We start from the raw sequence: 25,115 nt of genomic DNA, 5'->3' as shown, positions 1-25,115 counted from the left end.
TAGACATCGTTAGATACTATAAAGTTTTTTGGTTTAAACTGTTGAGATGATTTTAACCATTTTGATGCTTGTATGTAAATGTTACTGACCTCAATCTCTCCAGTTTACAGTGTGAATCCTTCAGTACGTCACATAAGTGATTCACTCCTGTGTTTTTTATTTGATTCTCACTCAGGTTCAGTTCTCTCAGGTGTGATGGGTTTGATTTCAGAGCTGAAGTCAGGATGAGACACTGTTTCTCTGTAATACTGCATCCACACAGACTGTAGACAGAAAGAGAAAAGACAATGAATCAGATCTATGATGCATCATGAACAAATGTCATACATTCACTAATAAACCAGCAAAATCATGGAAACTTCTAATATATGAATGAATAAACCAAGAGAGGAGTATTTGAGGAGACTAGTTACAATCCAAGTCTGGACCCTCAGTCAACAAATAAGTCAATTTTACCAATGGAAATTAATATGTAGAATCAATATAGAAACAATGGTAAAATTAAATTAATGAAATGGTGTATTTTCACATTTCTAAATGGAAGAAATCAACAAATCAGTCAAATAAAATATTTTTGTAATAATTTTTTTAAGCCATTTTACAGTGTAGTTTCAATTTCTAACTATACAAATATACTAAATCTACATTTCCCTTAATAAAAAAAATAGTGAAATATACTATTAGTCTAGTATAAATTAACTTTCAGAAACATCTACTGTCATTTGTTAGACTGTTTAGCCTGTTGTCACTTTGGTTTATTTCACAGCAAAAATGTCACATTTCAACAAGTTTCATGCTGTTTTTTACAGGTACACTTAAAAACATTGTATTCCTGAATCTTTCTTCAGATGGAGAAATGCCAGAAAGTGCAGCACTGGAAATGATGTGACAAGAGCCCAGCGGACTTAAACTAAACAGTGAACTTTAATCTCACTGTCACTGCTGTACAGTATAATGATACTAACTCTAGTTTCTCCAGCTTGAATTGTGTGTTCATCAGTAGATCACTGAGGTTTTTCACTCCAGAGTCTCCTAGTTTATTCTCACTCAGGTTCAGTTCTCTCAGGTGTGATGGGTTTGATTTTAGAGCTGAAGTCAGGATGAGACACTGTTTCTCTGTCATACTGCATAAACACAGACTGAAGACAGAAAGAGAAAACACAATGAATCAGACAAGTGTCAAGTTCATGTGAGTAAATTCATCATGTGTTAACACCATACAGTGCAATAATTAAAACATTGCCAAAAACCTTATTATATGACCATAAACAAGAACAGCAGGGGGGAAAAAAAAAGATTACAAAAAGTAGATTAAGATATAGGATCAACTATAGAACTACTAATAACTACTAAGAACTAATAACATTAAAAATGTGAAAATTGTGTTTAAATGTGAGAAGTCAAGAAAATGCTGTTTTTGAATTTCAATTTACCTGAAGATATTTTAAGAGTAATTTATTATCAATAAACCCTTTTTTTTTTTTTTTTTGGTAACTGTCATTCTTTACTGTACAGTACATCTAAATGAATGCAAAAAAAAAAAAAAAAAAAAAAAAAAGTATGGCAGGATTTAATTTGGTCCATTAACAATTAATTGGATTGCTGTCATTTAAGTTATGTTGTTTGTTTAATACCACCATTGCCCAAAGTTATGCAAGTTATTTAGTTATACAAGTTATACAGGGCACATCAATTAGAAATACATTATGTGCACGGATAAATCATTTAAGCACTGCAATATTTCATAAAAAAAAAAAATAATCACTGTCACCTTTAATTTCATTGTGACTTCATAAAAGTAAACAGTAAACTTTAATCTCACAGTCACTGCTATACAGTATAATGATACTGACTGTAGTTTCTCCAGCTTGAATTGTGTGTTCATCAGTAGATCACTGAGGTTTTTTACTCCAGAGTCTCCTAGCTCATTCCAGTTCAGGTTCAGTTCTCTCAGGTGTGATGGGTTTGATTTCAGAGCTGAAGTCACAGCAGAACAACCTTCATTTGTCATATAACAGCAGCTTAACCTGCATTGAGAGAAAGAGAGAAGATAGAAGAAAACAGTTTAATAAAGTCAAAATGTCTTCATAAAATGAAACAGTTGAAGAGTGTCTCAATACCTGTAATGGAGACTCGTGGAAAGCGTATGAGATCCAAGAGCGAGCTTTATTTGAACACAGAGTAGTCAGACAGGCAGGGTCAATCTCCAAACAATCCGTGAAACGTAGGCAAGACAAAACGTAATCCAAAAAACAGGGAAAGAGTCCAAATACCGGTGAGCAGTCCAAATGAGCAAAATAAACAAGGCTATGAAAACTAGGCTAAACTATGGCAGTGGATCAAGACAAAACTATGGCTAAAACAAGACAAAACTATGACGTGAAACAAAACCGTGGCAAAAACAAGGCAATGAAACAAGAGAAAACGCTTAGTAGAGTCCGCACAGCAAATCAATACTTCGCAGAGTCTGTTTGGAAATGGCCTCCCTTTATGGCCACCAAACAGGAAGTTACCAACGAGGCAGCAGAGGGAGCAGCAACAGTCAGTCCATTAGTAAGGGCTCCCTCTGCTGGCGTGGCGTTACAGAATCCCCCTCCCCCTATCTTGTCTTGGCTTGAATCATGGAGAACAGCAGCTGTGTCTTGGCTTGACTCATGGAGAACAACAGCTGTGTCTTGGCTTGACTCATGGAGAACAGCTGTATCTTGGCTTGGCTCATGGAGAACAGCTGTATCTTGACTTGGCACAGAAAGTGTAGCCCTGACTTGACTTGACACTGGAGGATCAGGCATCACTTGATTTGTTTTGGGTGCAGCAGACATGGCGAGATGAGATTTGGGTGAGATGATTTTGATTTGAGGCGTGGCAGCCATCTTGGCCGGGGACTCAGACGGGGCAGCCATCTTGTGAACAGGCTTGGGTATGGCGGCCATCTTGTGGACTGGCTCTGGGATGGCGGCCATCTTGTGGGCTGGCTCTGGGGTGGCGGCCATCTTGTGAGCTGGCTCTGGGGTGGCGGCCATCTTGTGAGCTGGCTCTGGGGTGGCGGCCATGATGGGTGCAGACTCTGGACGGGCGGCCATGACAGGTGCAGACTCTGGAGCGGCAGGCATGGCGTGAGCAGGCCCTGGAGCGGCAGGCATGGCGTGAGCAGGCCCTGGAGCGGCAGGCATGGCGTGAGCAGGCATGGCGTGAGCAGGCCCTGGAGCAGCAGGCATGGCGTGAGCAGGCTCTGGCTTGGCAGACGTGATGAGTGCAGGTTGTGGTTTGGCAGATGTGGAGTGAACAGGCTGTAGCTTGGCAGACGTGACGTTAGCAGACCTTGACTTGGTGGATGTGACTTGAACAGGCTTTGGCTTGGCAGGTGTGACGTGAGCAGGCCTTGGAGTGGCAGATGTTGTGCAATGAGGCTTTTGGGTGGTCGGCACAACGTGAACAGACTATGGCTTTATGAATACTGGAGGATCACAGGGTCCCTCATCCGCAATCCCCACAGTAAATGCAGAACCACCCAAAAGTAAAGCGAAGTCTATGTAACGTACCAACGACCAGTGATGGTGATGTTTTGGCATCCTGCTTGAAATGTCTTTGCATAAACCAAAGTAAAAAATGTCCTTGAGGAAACTTTCTTTGAAGCTGACCAAGTAACATAGTTCACAGAAGTCCATGACATACTGCTTTATAGGCTGGTTACCTTGACGTAGACGGACAAGGCGGTCTGCTGGGTCCATGGTGATCTGTGTTTTGAAAGCCGCTGGATCTTTGGGAGGTGAAGTATTCCGTAACGGAGACTCATGGGAAGCGTATGAGATCCAAGTGCGAACTTTATTTGAACACAAAGTAGTCAGACAGGCAGGGTCAATCTCCAAACAACCCGTGAAACGTAGGCAAGACAAAACGTAATCCAAAAGTCCAAATACCGGTGAGCAGTCCAAATGAGCAAAATAAACAAGGCTATGAAAACTAGGCTAAACTAGGCTAACTATGGCAGTGGATCAAGACAAAACAAGGCAATGAAACAAGGCAATGAAACAAGGCAATGAAACAAGGCAATGAAACAAGGCAATGAAACAAGGCAATGAAACAAGGCAATGAAACAAGGCAATGAAACAAGGCAATGAAACAAGGCAATGAAACAAGGCAATGAAACAAGGCAAAACGCTTAGTAGAGTCCACACAGCAAATCAATACTTCGCAGAGTCTGTTTGGAAATGGCCTCCCTTTATGGCCACCAAACAGGAAGTTACCAACGAGGCAGCAGAGGGAGCAGCAACAGTCAGTCTATGAGTAAGGGCTCCCTCTGCTGGCGTGGCGTTACAATACCTTTGGATAATTTTTCACAATTTGGTCTTCAAAACAAAACAAAACAAAACAAAAAACAAAAATAAATTGTTCATTTAATCCAATAATTTAAACTTCTCATGGTTTATGTACAATTTGTCCTGATTCTTGATAGAAATACAAAGACTTTTTTATTGCCAAACACTAAATGTTTGTGTATTTTTGATATTATTAACTGAAATTATTGGATATTGGGTTGGGTATTTGACCTGCTGTATGGGCAATAAGTGAAGTGGACAGAAACACTTAATAAAACTTTCAGATGTTTAGACCACACAACAACTTACTTTGCAAGTCTCCATTACACAAAAATACACAGTATAGAATATAGACAGATTAACTATACAAAAATATATGAACATACACAAAAATATACAAATATATATTGTGCAACAAACAAGGTAACAGTCAGTGATGGTAATGGGTAGTTCGTTTTTAAAGGGTCATGAAACCCCAGACTACTTTTTTTCTGAGATTTTAGCAGAGGTGTTTGTGTTTCACATCATAGAAGACAATGTTAGCATCTGTTCATTTTAATTGTTGGAGAAAAGTGGTTCATTTTGAGCTTTTTGCACAATTTTTGTCTTCCAGGTTTAAAATAGTTTTTGCTCTGTAAGAGTTTGGCACAAATGTGATTCATTCAGTGAGTGTAACCGGTTTCACAGCTCCTTGATGCAACCCATTAAAATAAGTTGTAAAAGTTATTAGAAAAGCAATTTCTGTGCTTGATTTCATACTCCTGTACATCTCCCAGACAGCAGAAGTGTGAAGAGGCTGTGTTGTGGATGTGTATTGTCCCTGATGATGTTGTGGGTCCTCATGATGACCCTAGTGCTGTAAATATCCTGAAGTGATAAGGTTACTCCACAAATGAACTGTGCACTTTTTAACAGTGTTGGTCAAGCTACTTGGAAAATGTAGTGAGCTAAGCTATTGTTCCAGCCACCAAAGATAGATTTACAAATAACCTGCCTGATTTATCTCAACTGCTCTGTGTACCCATTAATACACAGGATCTAGACAAAATGACTAGCAATTTGGGCACCATCTTCTCCAATATGTTAGAAGTGGTTGCCCCCATCAAATTGAAAAAAGTTAGAGAAAAATGTATTGTGCCATGGTATAACAGTAATACCCATTCTCTCAAGAAAGAAACTTGCAATCTTGAGTGCAAATGGAGAAAAACTAACTTGGAAGTTTTTAGAATTGCATGGAAAAACGGTATGTCCAGATACAGACAGGATTTAAAAGCTGCTAGGGCCGAGCATATCCACAAACTCATAGAAAATAACCAAAACAATCCAAGGTTTTTATTTAGCACAGTGGCTAGATTAACAAATAACCAGACACTACCTGATCTAAATATTCCTTTACAGTTTAATAGTAATGACTTTATGAATTTCTTCACTGATAAAATGGATAACATCAGAAATACAACAACCAATGTAGATTATACTGCATCTAATATGTCAACTTATATCGCCACACCCAAAGAAAAACTACAGTGCTTTAGAACTGTAGGACAGGAAGAGTTAAATAAACTCATCACTGTGTCTAAACCAACAACATGCCTATTAGATCCCGTACCCACTAAATTACTAAAATAATTGTTACCTGTGGCAGAAGAACCGCTTCTCAATATTATCAACTCATCGTTATCTTTAGGTCACGTCCCTAAACCATTCAAGCTGGCGGTTATTAAGCCTCTTATTAAGAAACCACAACTAGACCCTAGTGAACTGGCAAATTACAGACCCATTTCTAATCTTCCATTTATGTCTAAAATTTTAGAGAAAGTTGTATCTGCTCAACTGTGCTCATTCTTGCAAAAAATGATATCTATGAAGAATTTCAGTCAGGTTTCAGGCCCCATCACAGCACAGAAACTGCACTTGTTAAAATCACTAATGACTTGCTTCTTGCGTCAGACCAAGGCTGCATCTCACTGCTAGTTTTACTTGATCTTAGTGCTGCATTCGACACTATAGATCATGACATACTAATAGATCGACTACAAAACTATGCAGGTATCCAAGGACAGGCTTTAAGATGGTTTAGATCCTACCTGTCTGATCGCTAGTATGGAGTGCAACAAAGATCTGTCCTAGGTCCTCTACTATTTTCAATATACATGCTGCCCCTTGGTAATATTATTAGAAAACACAGGATTAATTTCCATTGTTATGCTGATGATACTCAACTATATATCTCAACAAGACCAGATGAAACTTCTAAATTATCGTTAAAGTTAACAGAGTGCGTTAAAAATGTAAAAGATTGGATGACCAATAATTTTCTGCTATTAAATTCAGATAAGACAGAGATATTACTTATTGGACCTAAAAACAATACACAGAATCTTTTGACTTACATTTACAACTAGACGGATGTACTGTTACTTCCACTTCAGTCAAAAGCCTGGGTGTTATATTAGACAACAACTTGTCTTTTGAAAATCATATTTCTCATGTAACAAAAACAGCATTCTTCCATCTTAGAAACATTGCCAAGCTACGAAACATGTTACCTGTTTCTGATGCAGAAAAGCTAGTTCACGCATTCATGACCTCTAGGCTGGATGTTGTTCTGCATCTTTAATAAACAAGCTACAGATAGTCCAAAATGCAGCTGCTAGAGTCATTACCAGGTCAAGAAAATGTGATCATATTACCCCAATTTTAAAGTCTTTGCACTGGCTACCTATTAGGTTCCGCATCAGCTATAAAATATTACTTCCTACCTAAAAGGCACTTAACGGTTTAGCTGTGCACCTAACTAGTCTTCTACCACACTACAATCCATCACGCTCCCTAAGGACACAAAACTCTGGACTGTTGGTAGTTCCTAGGATAGCAAAATCCACTAAAGGAGGTAGAGCTTTTTCACATTTGGCACCCAAACTCTGGAACAGCCTTCCTGATGACGTTCAGGGTTCAGAAACACTCTCTCTGTTTAAATCTAGATTAAAGACACATCTTTTTTTTAGCCAAGCATTCAAATAATGCATCTCATAAACTTTTCCTGCAGTTATATCTGATCAAATGCTCATTATTAATCTTTTAGCTCTGGTTTAACGAATCTTTCTTTTCTTAGTTTGAACAGCATCTATGCTAATTATGTTTGTTCTCTGTTTTTGCGATGGGATTGACATCCCATGGTAACTAGGAATTCACAAGCTCCAGTGTGGATCCAGAACACTTAAGAAGAGATGATGCCAACCCCACAGAGGACTTCAGATGATGCCAACCCTGAAAACATACAGCACTACCGAATTCTGCTACTAATTTATAGTGTTCTTTGTCTGTTTGATTACATCATTAATTGATCTTTACCACACATCTCTACCATATGTACATCAAGCTACTACTACATATATTGTAAAAATGTCAGTTTGGTGTAAAGTTGCTTTGCAACAATATGTATCATGAAAAGTGCTATACAAATAAATTTGAATTGAATTTTAAATTGAACTGAACTAAGCTAACAGTTACTCTTCATTAAATGAAGCTTCACTACACTGAAGATATCCTCCTGGGAAATGTAGCAAGCTAAGCTACAGTAACATGGCAAAATTATTTTGTAATTTTTGATAATAAAAATGTAATTTTTATATTGAACCAAATTTATTTCAAGTCAATGCTCTCAGTATCATGTACAGAGCTGGATTTACCTCATATTGTGACATAAACCTCCTATGACCTAAACTGATACTTTTTTCAGACAATTCAATACTCTGCCACAAGAGAACGGAAGTCCGGGACTTAAATAGTGTCTCTGATTGGATGCAGGTGGTAAGAGCAATGGCTGATGGGGAATGTAGTCCAGGTTGTGGTGAAACAGTCAAAGTTATGTGAATGTGAGAGAGCGACATCTGGTGGTGAGCAGACTGACTGTCACCAGCCAGATTCGTAACATAGCCCCCACTGGCGCGGACTCGTGGACGGATGAGACCTCTGAAAAGTGGCTGCAACACAGCTGCAACTTGACTGGACTTGGAAACTTGACTTGACTCAGAAAACACAGTTGCAACTTGACTTGCCTCTGATAACACAGCTGCTACTTGACTTGACTTTTCTTTTTTTATAGTTTTCAGGACAAACTGCACATTGCACCCAAAATTGTTTGGTGTGACAGGATTCCAAATTTAGGGGGACCAAGCTTGTTGACACAGGGGCATATCCAATTTTCTACTCTGACTGACTGAGGTCTGTCCAACAGGAAGTTCAGCACCAGTTTCTGAGGGAGAGTGTCGGTCTGAGGGTGAAGAGAGTCTCTGTTATTGCTGAGCTGTAATCAATAAAAAGCATTCAAACATGTGTGTCGTTTCCCTCCAAATGTGTGAGTGCTGTGTGGATGGCGTACAGGACTCAATCAGCTCATCTGGGAGTGTGGTCTTGGTACTCATGGGTCCCTGGCTTTTCTGCTAGTACTCTGTGATGAGCTGCAGGATTTGTCACATGCACTGGGAATCTGCAGTGATGTAATATCCCCCCTGAATCAGACTATAGTGTCTCTTGGTCTTCCTGATTGATTTGCATAGTTTGAATCTGGCCTTTGTGTATTTCTCAAAGTCACCTGATCAAACACGGTGGAGTAAGTGTGTAGCACGGCCTGCACCTCACAGTTGGGGATCACACCTCATCTGTGATGAGTGGGGCGGGGCCGAACACTGTGGGAACGGAAGGAGGCTGTTGGAGTTGAATGATAATGAGCGACACTTGCGCCACTCACTGTTCTCGAGTCCCACGGAGGAGCTCCGGAACGTTAGAAGGCAGAGCGACGACAGTGAAAGACCAGGCCTGGACTTTATTTTGCGTTTTGTGTGTGGCAGTCGTCTGTGAGGGGCTGCTGCTTTACTTTTGGGTTTGTTTATTTTATTATTAAAGTGTTTGAATGTTGGCTGGTTCCCGCCTCCTTCTTCCCGTTCTACGAACTGTGTTACAGCACCAGACTCAATGTGTAAGGTTTCTGTGCACAATGAATTTTTGAGATAGCAAATAGAGTAGAGCAAATTAGAATAAAAATATTTTCAGTCAGAACTGTGCGACACTCAATCACATTTACGGATACTATAGGAATGAATCAGAAGTGCCGTAAGCTGAATCCCACCTGTCGCAAAAAGTCAGGGACTTCTCTTATAAAACTGCATTTTTTTGTGGTAAACTCTAATAGTTCAATCCAAAAGTACTGTTTAGTGTAAAACATGTTGAAGACTCTTTTTTCCACACTTTAACCAGGTTTTAGTTTTACTTACTGGATGAGCTCATTTAAGAAGCTTCTGTAGACATCGTTATATACTATAAAGTGTTTTGGTTTAAACTGTTAAAGTGATTTTAATCATTTTGATTCTTGTATGTGAATGTTACTGAATATATGAATGAACAAACCAAGAGAGGAGTATTTGAGGAGACTAGTTACAATACAAGTCTGGACCCTCAGTCAACAAATTAGTGAATTTTACCAATGGAAATTAATATAGAAACAGCAGTAAATTTAACAGCATTAAATGGTCTATTTTCACATTTCTATTTATGCTGGTTTCACACTGGATCCGGAAGCAGGGCTATGATTAGGCCAGATGTGCACAGATGTGCCTATTCAGGGCTTTCACACTGGCAGTGTTTGTCGTGCGCAGCTGAACCACTTGTGCTTGTGTGGTTCACAGCAAATGTTCTCCGACAACTGCTGTCATGTGTTTATGTCCCCGGCCGTGTTCCCCTATCCCACACACACGTGCACATAACATGCTGTACGGTAGTTTACAAGATAAAAAATAATCTTAAAGGTAATAAGTGCCTCTAGTTTTAATAATGTAAACAGGCCTTTTAAGCTTCAGCAACAACAATGAATTATTGAATACATTTTCAGACAAAGGTCGTCTTAATGATTCCCAGTTTGATTTAAAACAATTAAAGCAACAGTTTTTCAATAAAGAAAAGAATATGTAAAAGTAGGGTATTTGGGGTAAAATCTCCCCTGCTATTGGGGCTAAAAGGCACAATAATTTACAAGATAATTAATAGATGACTGACTTTTACATTTGTTGACATGACATGGTTAGATTCAGAGGATAAATATCATATAAATTATTATTAATATTATAATACATAATATATACATAATATTATATTATATACGAGATAATCACCACGTTTATAATGAAACCAACATGATATTAAACATATTTATAAAAAATATAATTTGTTGTTACTACTGTTAATCTATATTAAATTATTATGAGATCTCCTTCAATGCTTTTAGAATCTTCACTTTTTAAAATGATTTTGTTTCTGTATTTTAAAATATGTTAACACATTTTAATGACAACAGCCTATTTATTGATTGATTGATTATTTTATCAAAATAAGCAGAAAATAGTACAAACGCAATTGTTTTGACCAAGTATTAACTTAATATTTATTAAAAACATTATTAAAATTTTTTTTTAGCTAAAGTAGGCTGTATACTGTGTTTTTTGCCCCACGCTGGTGAGCCTTTTTCCCCCGTGATTGTAAAACAATTTTGTGGTAAAATTGTTATTTTTCATGTTAAACAGGTCAATTTTGATCAAGAACAATGCACTGTGGCTTTAATCCAGCGTAAGCGGTGCTACAAAAATAAACTCAGCACCGAAACGATTGCAGCACTGCTGCTTCTGCTACACGCTGCTGCCACTGCATACGGTGTGAATACTCTAATCTGTTAACATGGGAGCCGAAAAAAATAGGTGCTGCTCACGTCCTGCTAATGTGTGCAGTGTGAAACCAGTGTTAAACTTTAATCTCACTGTCACTGCTGTACAGTATAATGATACTAACTCTAGTTTCTCCAGCTTGAATTGTGTGTTCATCAGTAGATCACTGAGGTTTTTCACTCCAGAGTCTCCTAGTTTATTCCTGCTCAGGTTCAGTTCTCTCAGGTGTGATGGGTTTGATTTCAGAGCTGAAGTCACAGCAGAACAACCTTCATCTGTCATTTCACAGCAGCTTAACCTGCAATGGCAAAAACAGCATAAAATAAGAAAAGAAAATATTATCATTATTATCATGTTTCCTGATTCTTGTATGTGAATGTTACTGAGCTCAATCTCTCCAGTTTACAGTGTGAATCCTTCTGTGTTTTTATTTGATTCAAACTAAGGTTTAGGATCTATGATGATCATAATATTGAAGAGGCATTTAGTTTCTGATAGTTTGTTTGAGTCACATTAGTTTTGTATGAGGGCAGGCACTGCTTCTACTTACTTCTTTTACTTTATTTTATTTAATGCCTCCATTTTTTATTCTCTAATCAAAGACTGATTTCTGCATTTATACACTTACTATAAAAAATAAAAAAAAAAAAAAAAAAGCTTACAAAATGTGACCAATATGGCAAAACCAGTGCACTGCTTTAAACAATATAACTTCAGACCTGTTGTCTTAAAATAAATAAACTTTAACTGTACTAACTCTAGTTTCTCCAGCTTGAATTGTGTGTTCATCAGTAGATCACTGAGGTTTTTCACTCCAGAGTCTCCTAGTTTATTCCAGCTCAGGTTCAGTTCTCTCAGGTGTGATGGGTTTGATTTCAGAGCTGAAGTCAGGATGAGACACTGTTTCTCTGTAATACTGCAATTACACAGACTGAAAACAGAAAGAGAAAAGACAATGAATCAGATCTATGATGATCAACTTACTAATGTGTTTTGCGTCTTCCAGCAGACGTTTGCTGACAAATAAACAGTGATATCTGTGTGCAGGTAACATGAAGAAAGACTACACATAGTTCATTTAAATATACTACAAACTACACAAAAGTTACAAATGTATGCAAAGGTTGGAAATCAGCTAAATTACCCATTAAGCTGTGAGCTATTTATCCAAGTTACAAGGATTTACTTAATAACATTAACTACATTAGTTAACATGAACTGATGATGAACAACTAGTACAGCATTTAATAACCTTAAAGTTTCAACATTTACTAATAGTTTTAAAATTCCATGGTTTTCTGTTAATTAGTTAATACACTGTGAACTGACACGAACAATGAAAAACTATATAAACTAACTTTAACACATTAATGAATGCTGCCAAAATATTTAACTAATGTTAACAAATGAAATTGTTACTGCCTACTATTGTCATAAATCACTTTAGTCTCACAGATCAATGTTCAAACATACTGTAGACTAAACTATTACAAGTCAACAACAAAGACAGTCTGCTTATAAAAATATTATACTTTGCATGTGTTTTCATTTAAGCAATAAACATATTTTGTTAAACTGAAGACATTCAAACAAGTTTTGAAAAGGCAGTTCATTTCTAAAAAAAAAAACAAACCAAACAAACAAAAAGCAGCAATCAGTAAACATGATTACATTCAGCAGTCATATGTTTATCTGACTTTGACACTTATATTTAATTCATTAAACTGAATTCACTTTTCAATCAATGAATTTCCAATTTCGATTGACTGTGTAGGACCAATTTGTATGTGTAAAAAACAAACTGTTGCAAATGTCTAAATGACTTGTTGTGTATGTAGGGCACAAAGTTGCCAAAATAATCCGATATGTACAGCTCCGTCTTTCTTTTATCTGCGCTTACACTTTGGCACGATTCTCTCACTCACTGAGTTTTGCAAGCGTGAGGGGGAGGGCGGGGCCACCACCTTTTTGTAGCCAATCAAATGAGACTCTCGCGGACTCCATTTACTCTTATCTGATTGGTTCAATAAACACATCACACGCCAAAACATTTATCTTCATTTTGTTCTCGCTGCCGGTGGTATGGTACTTTTAATGTACACATACATTAAAAATAAATAAATAAACAAACAACAACTTAATTAAAACATGATACTTTATAAGTTGTGTACCATTAGGCTAGACTCTCATGTGTTCATCCTCAATTGCTAGCTGGTGTTAACATTATTGGATTGGTTTGGCTTTACATTGAAATGCATCAGTGGCGATTTCTTAAAGACTGCAAGGGAAGCTCAGCTTTCCCTATAATGTCACAAAATTAATGGTCAAATTATGTACTATTGTATTAACATTTTATTGACTAAAAATGCGTTAGAAAACGTTCATCTCAAAGACGAGTTCGTTCAGAATCAGTTAGATATAGCAGGTCGGCTGACTTGATTTTCTTCTCATACATTCCCGTAGCGTCACAGTGCATTTCCCCGTTGAAGCCCAGCGTCCATTGACTTCAATGCGGCTGCTTTGAACGTTTTTTTTTTTTCAGTGCTTTGAAACTAGACGGTCATTGGATAAACGCTGCGATTATGTCCCGCCCACGGACGCTCAGCGTCTCTGGGGGTGAATGAGGAGCAAATGAGGAGTGGGCTGGCCTGGACTCCGAGCTTCTGCGTGATGATTGGAGGGTCTGTCGAAAGATTGCATCTCCTTTTGACTGACAGCGATTTTGTACTATAAGGAATCGCTGAAGCTATTCGCGCTCAGTCCCATCGCGGATTTCTCAAGTTCAGTCGAAATAAAAACTGCTGCAACCTATTTCTTTATATTTGCTTGGCGAAATTGCTTGATTTTCATCATACATTTCACACAATTATATATTATATCATGTACTGATTCTGAACGCGTCTCTCACTGACAGAGGAGCGCGCTCGTGTATGTTTTGTGTTTGTTTGCGCCGGCGTGATTACTTCAACATTCCACATACCAGCAAAATCAACTTAGGCAAAAAACAAATAGAATGTCGCTTTCTGCCATTTTTTTTTTTTTTTTGATCAAGGTGTTTTTATTTAGTTTTACAAGCTGTAGTTTACAGTATAACATAAGTTCAACAGAACTAAAACCCATCCACCCCCCACAAATACCAGACAAACAATGTTCACAGTATAAAATACATAGTTCAATATACAGAGCTCACATATCCAGATAACCAATAAAAAAAAAAAAATAAAATACAATAATAAAGATGAGGATGACTGAGGGCAACAATAGGGGTTCACATTGCTATATTCTCTGCCTCCATATCTTCAACAAACATAAAAAAAAAAGGCTGCCATATGTTATAAAATTTTCTAGTAGACCCCCTGACTGTGTATCTGATCTTCTCCAATTTGATATAATACATGATTTCCCTAACCCAGTGACTATATGTTGGAGGTGCTGGGTCTTTCCATTTCAATAATATCAGTCTCCTAGCTAGGAGAGAGCAGAAAGCCACCATTATTCTTTCCCACATCTCTAGATGGGAGTCTATCTGAGTTACGCCAAAAAGTGCAATGAATGGACACGGTGCAAGCCTTTTTGCAAAGATCTTAGAAAAAGTCTCAAAGATGGACTGCCAAAAAACGCAAAGCTTTGGACATGTCCAGAACATGTGTAGAAGAGTGGCTGGATCTTGCCAGCATCTATCACAAGTGGGGTCTATATCAGCATTGATCTTAGAAAGTTTAACTTTAGACCAATGCAGACGATGTACAATTTTAAACTGAATGACAGCATGCCTAAGACAGATGGAAGATGAAAAAATTCCCTGTATTATTTTGTGCCAAGTGTTGTCTGTGATTTGCTCATTTAAATCCGTCTCCCATTTATTCTTGAGAAAATTCAAAGGCATCAAGTTATGAGAATATAGTATTTCGTATATTGTGCTAATTGTTCGCTTTCTGACTAGTTTACAGTCAAAAATCGAATCTAACAGGCCAGTTGGAGGACGTAAGGGAGAACATATAAAGTTTGAGAATACAAAATTCCGAAGTTGCAAGTATCGATAAAAATGTGATTTGGGAATGTGATATTTTTGTACCAACTGCTCAAAGGAGGCAATGCTGCCGTCGATATATAAATCAGACAGTGATACCATATCTGGACCACATATCGAAAACCCCATCTATTAATGATGGGACAAACATATGATTCAGTGCAATTGGGGCAGCCTGAGAAAGATCTGTAAGTGCAAAGGATCTTCTGAATTGGTTCCAGATCTTGATTGAGTGCAAAACCACAGGGTTAGAGGTAAAGTTAGAAATGGGCCGAGTAAATGGCAACTTAGAACACAGTAAGGCTTTTAAGGAAGTGGAATTTACAGATGCCCCCTCCAGATTTAGCCATTCAGTGTCAGTGTTATCATTATTGTTATCCATCCAGTATAACAGTACTCGAATGTTAACCGCCCAATAGTAATACAAGAAATGTATTACTATTGCCATTCCTCCCATTGAGCGAGGTCTCTGAAGTACACTTCTTTTTATCCGGGGTGGTTTTTTGTTCCAAATGAAAATTGATATCTGATTATTTAATTTCGTAAAAAAAGACTTAGTTAAAAAGATGGGAAGGCATTGAAATATATATAAAAACTTGGGCAATATATTCATTTTTACTGTATTAATTCTTCCACCCAGAGAGAGAGGTAAGGGATCCCATCGATCGATATCCTGATTTAAATTTGATAACAGGGGCTGATAGTTAGCAGCATAAAGATCTTTATGCTTATCTGTAACCCATATGCCGAGGTATTTGAATTTTTTGGGGTTAATTTTAAAGGGGAGTGAATTTAAGGAAGTCTTATCATTACTAGTGCCAACAGGCATCAGCTCACTTTTTTGAACATTGACCTTGTAGCCGGATAGTTTGCCAAATTCTTTTAGTAGGACCATTAGTTTAGGAAGACTCAAAAGGGGTTGTGATATATATAATAGCATGTCGTCCGCATAGAGCGAGACTTTGTGCTCCTTCCCTGCTCGGTGAATTCCTCTGATATCATTATTTTGCCTCAGAGCTAAAGCTAGTGGTTCCATTGCAACCGCAAAAAGAAGCGGTGACATGGGGCATCCCTGTCTTGTACCACATTTAAGCTCGAAGAAAGGGGACAAATTATTATTAGTACGAACAGCAGCTATTGGAGAAATACATAAAAGTCTGATCCATGATATGAATTTATTACCAAATCCAAACCTCTCCAGCGTGCTGAAGAGATAGCCCCACTCCACCCGGTCGAAAGCCTTTTCAGCGTCAAGTGAGAGGACGACCTCCGGTACACCAGGTGGAGAGGGGTTATAAAGGATATTAAAAAGTCGTCTGACATTGAAAAAAGAGTAACGATTCTTAATAAAGCCTGTTTGGTCTGGTGATATAATGGAAGGAAGAACACCTAGTCGGCGTGCCAGAACCTTGGCAAGGATTTTTGCATCCGTGTTAAGGAAAGAAATTGGGCGAAATGAATTGCACTCCAGAGGGCTTTTTCCCTTTTTGAGAATTACAGAGATTACTGCTTGGCGCATGGTCAGAGGTAAGGTCTTAAGTGAAAGTGATTCTTCAAAAACTGACATTAGTAAAGGGGCAAGTTGGTCTGAGAATCTTTTGAAGAATTCTGTCGGATATCCATCCGGCCCTAGGGACTTGCCGCTTTGCATAGATCCAATTGCGGATATTATTTCCAGGGCCGAGAAGTCTTTCTCCAATGAATCAGCTATATTTGGGTCTACGGATGGAACATGTAGGGATCTTAAAAATTCTCCAACACAGAGGGTGTAGTTGGACATTCTGATGTGTATAACATTTGATAGAAATTTTGAAAACAGGAGTTAATTTTGAGGCTATCCATACATTTTGAACCTTGTTCATCATTGATTGCAGGTATAGTCTGATTGGCAGTTCTTTGTCGTAGCTGATGTGCGAGAATGCGTCCAATTTTTTCCCCATGTTCATAGCATCCGTGTCTAGATTTGGAGAGGAGATATTCCGCCTGTTGCGTTGTTAGGATATCAAATTCGGTCTGCAAAAACAGACGTTTTTCATTATGTCAGGAGATGGTTGATGGCTATATAACATATCTAGTTTCAGTATTTGATCTGTTAGTTCTTTAAGACGCACTGTATTTATTTTTTTCCTATTTGCACAATAAGAAATGATTTGGCCTCGTAGATAAGCTTTTAAAGATTCCCATATAATTGAATATGACATTCCTGGAGTTTGATTAGTGTCAAGGAAAAATTGTATTTCAGATGAAATGAAGTTGGTAAAAGACTCTTCTGATAAGAGAAGAGGATTAAGCCTCCGAGGGCGGTAACTATTTTGTGTATTAGGAATACTGATTTTCATGGTTAGCGGACCATGATCTGAAATGACTATGGCATCATAATCACACTTAGTTACAGAAAATAAAAGTCTTTTATCCAGGAAAAAGGTATCTATACGAGAATAGCTCTTATGCACTGGGGAAAAAAAGGAGTATGCTCTAGCAGTGGGATTACGAAACCGCCATACGTCCACTACACCATATGTTTTAAGAAAAAGCTGGATTGTGTGTGCCGATTTAGACAAAGGCATCTTTTTGGAGGAACTGCGATCTAAGGTAGGGGAAAGTACACAATTTATATCGCCACCAAGTATAAGATGGTGTGATGCCATGTTTGGTAGACGAGAAAAAAAAATTGAAAAGAATTCTGGATTGTCCCAGTTTGGTGCATAGATATTGGCCAAAATGACCGGAAATGAAAAAAGTTGCCCTGTCACAATAATATATTGCCCTGCAGAATCAGAATCAACATTAGTCATTGTAAATGGAATATTTTTATCAATGAGGATGGCTGCCCCCCTAGTCTTTGTGTGGAAATTAGAATGATAAACTTGTCCTGACCATTCTCTTTTTATTCGGAACAGGTCCGTTGTGCGCAAATGTGTCTCCTGAAGAAACGCAATATCGGTCTTAAGTTGTTTTAAGTGTGTAATTACCTTTTTTCTCTTAATTGGATGGTTAAGTGACTTCACGTTCCAGCTCATAAAGTTCACTGATGAGAATCCATCCAGCGTTCTAGTAGAATTAGGATCAGTCATATCTTACTGATTAAGAGGTTTAGCACACTTGAAATCTACATCTGGCTGAGCAAATAGAAAGGAAGAAAGATATACATAAAATAAATCCAAGAGATAAACAAGTCTGGTATAATCCCACCCTCCCCCACCCCACCTAGTGCCTAGAGAAACGAGGCAAACATGGTACCCCTCAAGAACAAATCCACACATATGTGTTTGTGTTGGAGAACTCTATAGAGCCACCTGCTCAGGCTCCCGTCGAACGATTCACGAAAACTAAGCGCATTGTCATTGTAGTATTACAACATCTGCTATGTATTCAAGAAAAAAAAAAAAAAAAAGGGAAATCAACAGAAATATATCCAATCAGACAAACCCTCACACTATAAGACAACTTTTAAGTTGTAAGAAAAACAAAAACAAAGAACTATTAGGCTCCAGTAAACTTAAGGGTATTCAGCACTGACAAAGAAAGGAAAGAGAAAAGAACATTAACAGCATAAGCTGGTGAAACTGTAACAGTCTAACAACAGTGACATTAGTCCACTGAGTGCAGCTAGATTAGCTGTCTTTACACGGATGAAAACGGATAAAGTACTGTCAGAATAGTTGGAGACACGGAAACAGTCTCACTCACGCTCCTCTGCGGGAATGATGTGGTTTCTCACGTCATCTCAGGTCATCGCTTTTTCTGCATCAGTGAATTCCTTTTCTTCCCCGTTGTGTGTGACACGAAGACAGGCTGGGAATAGTAAGCCAAACCGGACATTTTGGCGATTATGGAGCAGCTTCCTGACCTTGGTGAACGTGGCTCTGGCTTTGGCGACTCTTGTAGTATAATCCGGGAAGATAGCAATTGACTCTCCATTGTACCGAAGTGGAGCACGGGTGCGCGCTCGGTTCAGTACCTCAACACAGTCTTGGTAGTAGTGAAGTTTGGCTACTATCGCTCTTGGTTTCCCGCCGGGTTTCCTTGGAGCCAGACTTCTGTGTGAGCGATCAATGAGCACGTCCTTGTCCAGCTGCAGCGCCTCTCGCAGCAGCTTTGAGACCGATGTCGTGGAGTTTGATCCAGGCATCTCAGGCACCCCCAGTATTCTGATGTTACACCGCCGTGCTCTTCCCTCCATGTCCTCGCATTTGTCTCGGAGCTCCGCCACCTCCGTCTTCAGGGAGTTTACCGTGTTCCGCAAGGTCACCACCTTGTCTGACCATGCTGATAATCCGGTCTCCATGTCTCGGACTGTGGTTTTTACTTGGTCGATCTCAGAATGAATCGCCGCCGTGTTATTTTTAACTTCTGCTTTAATGCCTGTAACTCATTCTTAAGGAAGTCAAAGTCGTCGGCAAGTGCGTTTTTTCATTTCTGATTTTATCACCGCCGAAATTTCAGTTTTCAGCGAGAGAAGAATCTCCGACTTCAGGGATTTGCCGTCCATCTCTGGTTTAGCGTTAGCTGACCGTAGCTGTGGTGGAGATGCTCTTGCCGCGGTGCTAGTAGCAGTGTGGCTCCCGGCGGTGTTAGGCCTCGTGTTCGCTCCAGTATATTGAAATTTACGCAGATTCGTCGCCATTCACTCAAATGCAGACTTTCTCTCAGCTTCGGAGATGTTTTCAGAGCAGATTAGTCAATGTTTTAATGCACTGTGCGCTTATTAATTTAAAATAAAAAAGAAGTTCAACGGGAGCTCAAACAAACACTTCTCACTCCATCACCAGCTCAACAGCGGATATTTGTACTACTGCCTCTTTAAAATAAATGAAAAGAAATCTAGCATAGTAGATTTGTTTTTTGTTTTTTTTTCCTGTGGTACTGAAATTGTATCGAACCGTGACCGCCGAACCGAGGTACATACCAAACCATGACATCTGTGTACCATTACACCCCTATAAACATATATTATTCATTATCTGGGGGAAAAATATATATATTAGAAACTAATTCAGCAGCAAAAGTTATTCTAGAAAAATCAGTGCGCAATATTAATAATTTCATAAATCCAAACATTGTTATTTGCATTGTGGATATAAAATGCATTTATGAAAACAATATATTTCTACATTGCACGCAACTGTTTGCATTAAAAAGTTCAAATCACAAAGGGAAGAGATATTGATGTGTGGTGTATTATATCTGTGCAACAGTTTATTGAGCCTTTTCTTTAAACAGTTTTAATTTCAGTTAATGTGCATGTTAAAAACTATTTATAGTCTTTGCTTTGCCGTGTTTTGTTCTAACAGACACCTGGTAACAAGTAAAATAATTTAGAAATAACAACAACAACAACAACAAAAAAAAAAGAGTCATATATATGCAAAATCATAGACATTTTCTACAAATCAAGTATAATAATGTGAACACTGAATGATCTTGGAGAGAGTTTTATCGAGCTGACAAATAAACATGAGCAGAGTTTGAATTGAACAGAGAATGACTGACAGACACAGCAGAGAAAAGTGTTTAAAGTTTTACATGAACTTTAATGTAAGGACTTAAATATTCATCTGTACCTCACATTAAGCTATCAAATACCTTCAGAAGACTTGAAATATTGTGCACAAAAACTTTGTGCTTTTAGTGCTTGTATGTCTTTTGTGTGGCTTAACAGTAACACAGAACAGTAACAATATCAGATTGAGATCAATCCTGTCTGACTGATATAGTGGTGGGCAATATGACAAAAATATAATGTCACGATATAATGCCTATAATATTTGTCATTATTTGATCTTTTCTATCTTGTAGGCTACTCTCCCAGGTTCACGAAACAGTCCTCTGTAAAAAGAGTATAGATTATATTGATTAGATGTCATTTTCAAAATGTTATTCGCATATTACCAGAGCTTGCTGCTCGCTCAACCTGATTGGGACGTGGTATGGACCAGGGGCCATATTTATAAAGCCGCTCAGAATAAAACTTTAGTGTGTCAAAATTCTAATGATGACGTAATTTTACTCTTATTCCTAGACTTAAGAATAAGAGACCTCCACACATCACTTTTGGCCACTGTTGTGTTTGGTGGGGTTTGTGTCACAATATTTAAGACCCTGCTTACTGTGTCATCACCGGTTCATTGCTGCATTTTTCCAATTTTCCATCAAAAAAACATAATTACTACTTTTATTTCTGCAGTTAGAGCATTGATTTGTAGAGTGGAATATGTTATTAAGTTTCTTACTTGGTCACTTACAAAAAAAATTGCTTGATGATCAAGTTTGTATCATTTATCATTCCATCAATTCTAAGAATGATATAATTTTACTCTTATTCCTAGATTTAAGAATAAGAGTGATTCATAAAGGTTCCTAAGTGTTAAGACTAGGTCTCAGCTCCTAAATTATTTAAGAGAGCTGGAGATGTCTCCTAACCTAGTTAGGAGTAACAAGATTACAGCAAAGAAGAGGAGACACACACTTTCCAATGAACATATGACATATTGGAGTTATATGATGATATGGAATTGATGATACAAACTTGACCATCAAGCAATTTTTTTGTAACTGACCAAATAAGAAACTTATTCCACTCTACAAATCAATGCTGTAACTGCAGAAATAGGTAGGAAAATAAGTAGGAAAAATGCAGCAATACACCCGTGATGATACAGTAAGCAGGGTCTTAAATATTGTGACACTAACCCCACCAAACACAACCGCATAACAACTTAACTAAAGTCAATCAGTCAGAAAATCTAGAATCTCACCTGATGTGCCCCATGCTCCATCTAACCTGAGATCTAGTATGTACTTACTTGAGAAAATCATTTCAGAGTAAGTCAGAATAAAATCAATTGTAACAATTTATTGTCTGAGTTTTTCGACATATCCTAACTGTCTTGAGCCAGAATACACAGAGTTCAGGGAGAGCAAGACAAGATGAGTGTTTGATATTAAAAAGTATTAAATTGTATTATTTTTATGAAAATAACAATTGTTTCGCTAGATAAGACCCTTCTTCCTCAGCTGGGATCGTTTAAAGCTGCATTTAAACTGCATTTTGGAAGTTCAAAATCTGGGCATCATATCAGTCCATTATATGGAGAAAAATGCTGAAGTGTTTTCCTCAAAAAACATAATTTCTTTACGACTGAAGAAAGAGAGACATGAACATCCTCGATGACAAGGGGGTGAGTACATTATATGTGAATCTTTGTTTTGGAAGTGGACTTCTCCTTTAAGTAAAGATCATGTTCCATGTAGATAGTTTGTACATTTCTTAACTTAAATATATCAAAACCTAATTTTTGATTAGTAATATGCATTGCTAAGAACCTCATTTGCACAACTTTAAAGGTGATTTTCTGATTTTGTATTTATTTATTTATTTATTTATTTATTTATTTTTGCACCCACAGATTGCAGATTTTCAAATAGTTGTATCTCGGCAAAATATTGTTCTATTCTAACAAACCACATCCATGGAAAGCTTATTAACTCAGCTTTCAGATGTTGATGTATGTATAAATCTCAATTGAAAAAAAAATGGACCCTTATGTAGTGTTGCTTTCATCAATGGAAATTATGACAATGTCATCAATGAACCTTTATCACGTGACGAAAACGAGACGAGACGCAACGTAAATGCTGGTCATGTGATGATGACTATAATTAAATGTATAATGCGATATTGTTGACAAATAAAAACGAGACTCAGGGTTGCCAACTTTTAAGTTCAGGGTTTTTTTTTTTTTGTTTTGGAGTGGCGGTGGAGGGGGTCTATTTATATGTATATACTGTACATATAAGGGGATAAAAATGGAGCTGAATGCTTTTTTTAGCTCCATTTTAAACTTGGTTTAAATTGGTTTAAATTCTTAAATTCTTGGCTTGCATTCATTGTGTGTAATTATACAAGTGTCATTAAAAAAGGATGTAAGTTATTAACTCATTTCTAAATATTTATTCAAATGAAAATTTAAACATAAGTAAGCAGGTATGACCTGCAATGTTCTAGGTGCATGTATATTTAGTAAAAACCCATACAGGTACCTAGTGGGTAAACCATGGCATTACATTTTTTTTTTTTTTTGACCACAAAATGACTTAAATTTGCCTCTTTGCATTGTAATTTAAAACCCTTTTCTCTATTTAACCTTAAATACTACACTAATTTAAATATAAGTAATATAAATATAAAAAAATATACATTTTAAGTCATTAATGGACCATAATTATTGGACAAATAGTATTTAGTACCAAATGATCTCCTTAAAATATTAAGAATCTCCTTAAAATATTATTAAATATAAAATAATAAAATAATATAAAATTATTATAACATTTATTTAACTGAAAAATAGTTAGGCTGTACAGTCACATTATAAGTAAGCAATATCTGAGGGCTAAATACAAGAAAACCACATTAACCCTTACGAAAATTAACCATGGTTTTATTATAATAAAAGTGCAGTAAGTATGTTTTTGGTGCACTGATTACCATTTCTATAACCATAGTTTTTCTACAAATACCATGGTTGAACTATGGTTAGTGTAGCAAGATCATAGTTAATTTGTTGTTACCATGATTTAACTATATTAACCATGTTTTTTTTCTTTGTTTTATTTGTAGTAAAGCCATATTTAATTTTCGTAAGGGTTGCCTCCATCACTCTCCAGAATAAAATTATACTATAAATGTCATCGACGTAAAATCAATGCTTAATATGCTGTAATGTTTACCAAAAATGGCTGCAAATACCTGTATAGTGAAGCTGTCGTCTCTATCCCACTTAAACACATTCAAATGTACTGTCAACGCTGGTTTGTTTTGAGAGCTTCGTGAATCATGTGACCGCATGGCAGTGATGCCGGCGAGATCAAAACTTGTCACAGCTCTGTTTTTCAATGGCTCTGGCATTAACATAAGCGCTACATTTTACGATTTACACCATATTAAGCAAGGATTTATACTTAATATCTACAACAGTTAGATTTTTCAGTTAGATTTTCCAGAGGCTGCATCTGTCCTGACATTGTATCTGTTCCTGTGCTAGATTGCAGAAATAGCACCAGTGAAGCAAGTCCCACCCAAGAAGATGGACAAGCCAACTAGTGCTCAGGATTTCTTTGCCACAAGGAGGCACAACAACAACTCCCCAGAGCAACGTACCAAAGAGGAGGGGATAGTGCAGTGGACAGGCCACACAGGGCTCCCAGCACGAATTGTCGAAGCTGAGGAGTTCATTGCCATGATGGCAAAAATGGACAAAAAAAAGTTCAAAGTGCCAAAAAAACATACAATTTTAAACTTCATTGACAAAATGTACAAAGAAAAGAAAGAAGTTTAGTATGTTATTGTAGCTTGAGCATTCAAGCACCTTGTTTCTCTTTGTTAAATTTGAATGTATTAATTTTTTCTGGCATTGTCATGTGATGCTATTTTATTTTATTTATTGTTTTTATTTATTTTATTTCAATTTATGTATGTGTACTTCTAACATGTTTGTTTGGTAAAATAAATGTTGTAAATCCAAATCAGAGCATCTTCCGTGTCTGGAATGGATGTATTCTTGAGTCTATAAGGTAACAATAATATAATAAGATAGCCTTGTTTCAAATGGGTTTGGCTAAAAGAAAATTTTGGTTTCGTCTATGCGACTAGGTACTTGTACTATATTGACTGGGTTAAATAAAACTGCATTACTAAAAAGAGACTAAAATACAATTTTCACTGACTAAAACTAGACTAAAATGTCATCAGTTTTTGTCGACTAAAACTAGACAAAAATAGTCATGGATAATTCTGACTAAAATAAGACTAAAATGCTTAGACTTTTAGTTGAATGAAACTTGACTAAACTAAAAAAAAAAAAAAAAAAATAGTATGAACGTGACTAAAACTAATAAAAACTAAAATGACAGCTTCACACAAAGACTAGACTAAAACTAAAATTAAAACAGGCCACTAAAAAACACTACCCTTATGACTAGTTTTGTGGTCCAGGGTCACATATAATATTCCCATCATCAGCCAGTGTGCAATATTGATCTCATTGC

At 37.3% G+C, this 25,115-nt stretch overlaps 1 pseudogene; it reads right to left on the bottom strand.

The window, feature by feature from the left end:
• Positions 1-89: 89 nt before the first annotated feature.
• LOC127160861 (NACHT, LRR and PYD domains-containing protein 12-like) overlaps positions 90-25,115 on the bottom strand; it is a 50,614-nt pseudogene continuing 25,588 nt past the window's right edge.

This window comes from Labeo rohita, unplaced genomic scaffold (genome assembly GCF_022985175.1).
Source record: "Labeo rohita strain BAU-BD-2019 unplaced genomic scaffold, IGBB_LRoh.1.0 scaffold_478, whole genome shotgun sequence".
NCBI classification, from domain to species: Eukaryota; Metazoa; Chordata; class Actinopteri; order Cypriniformes; family Cyprinidae; genus Labeo; species Labeo rohita.
The sequence above is the reverse complement of the archived record's forward strand: the minus strand, read 5'-3'. Positions and strand labels throughout refer to the sequence as shown.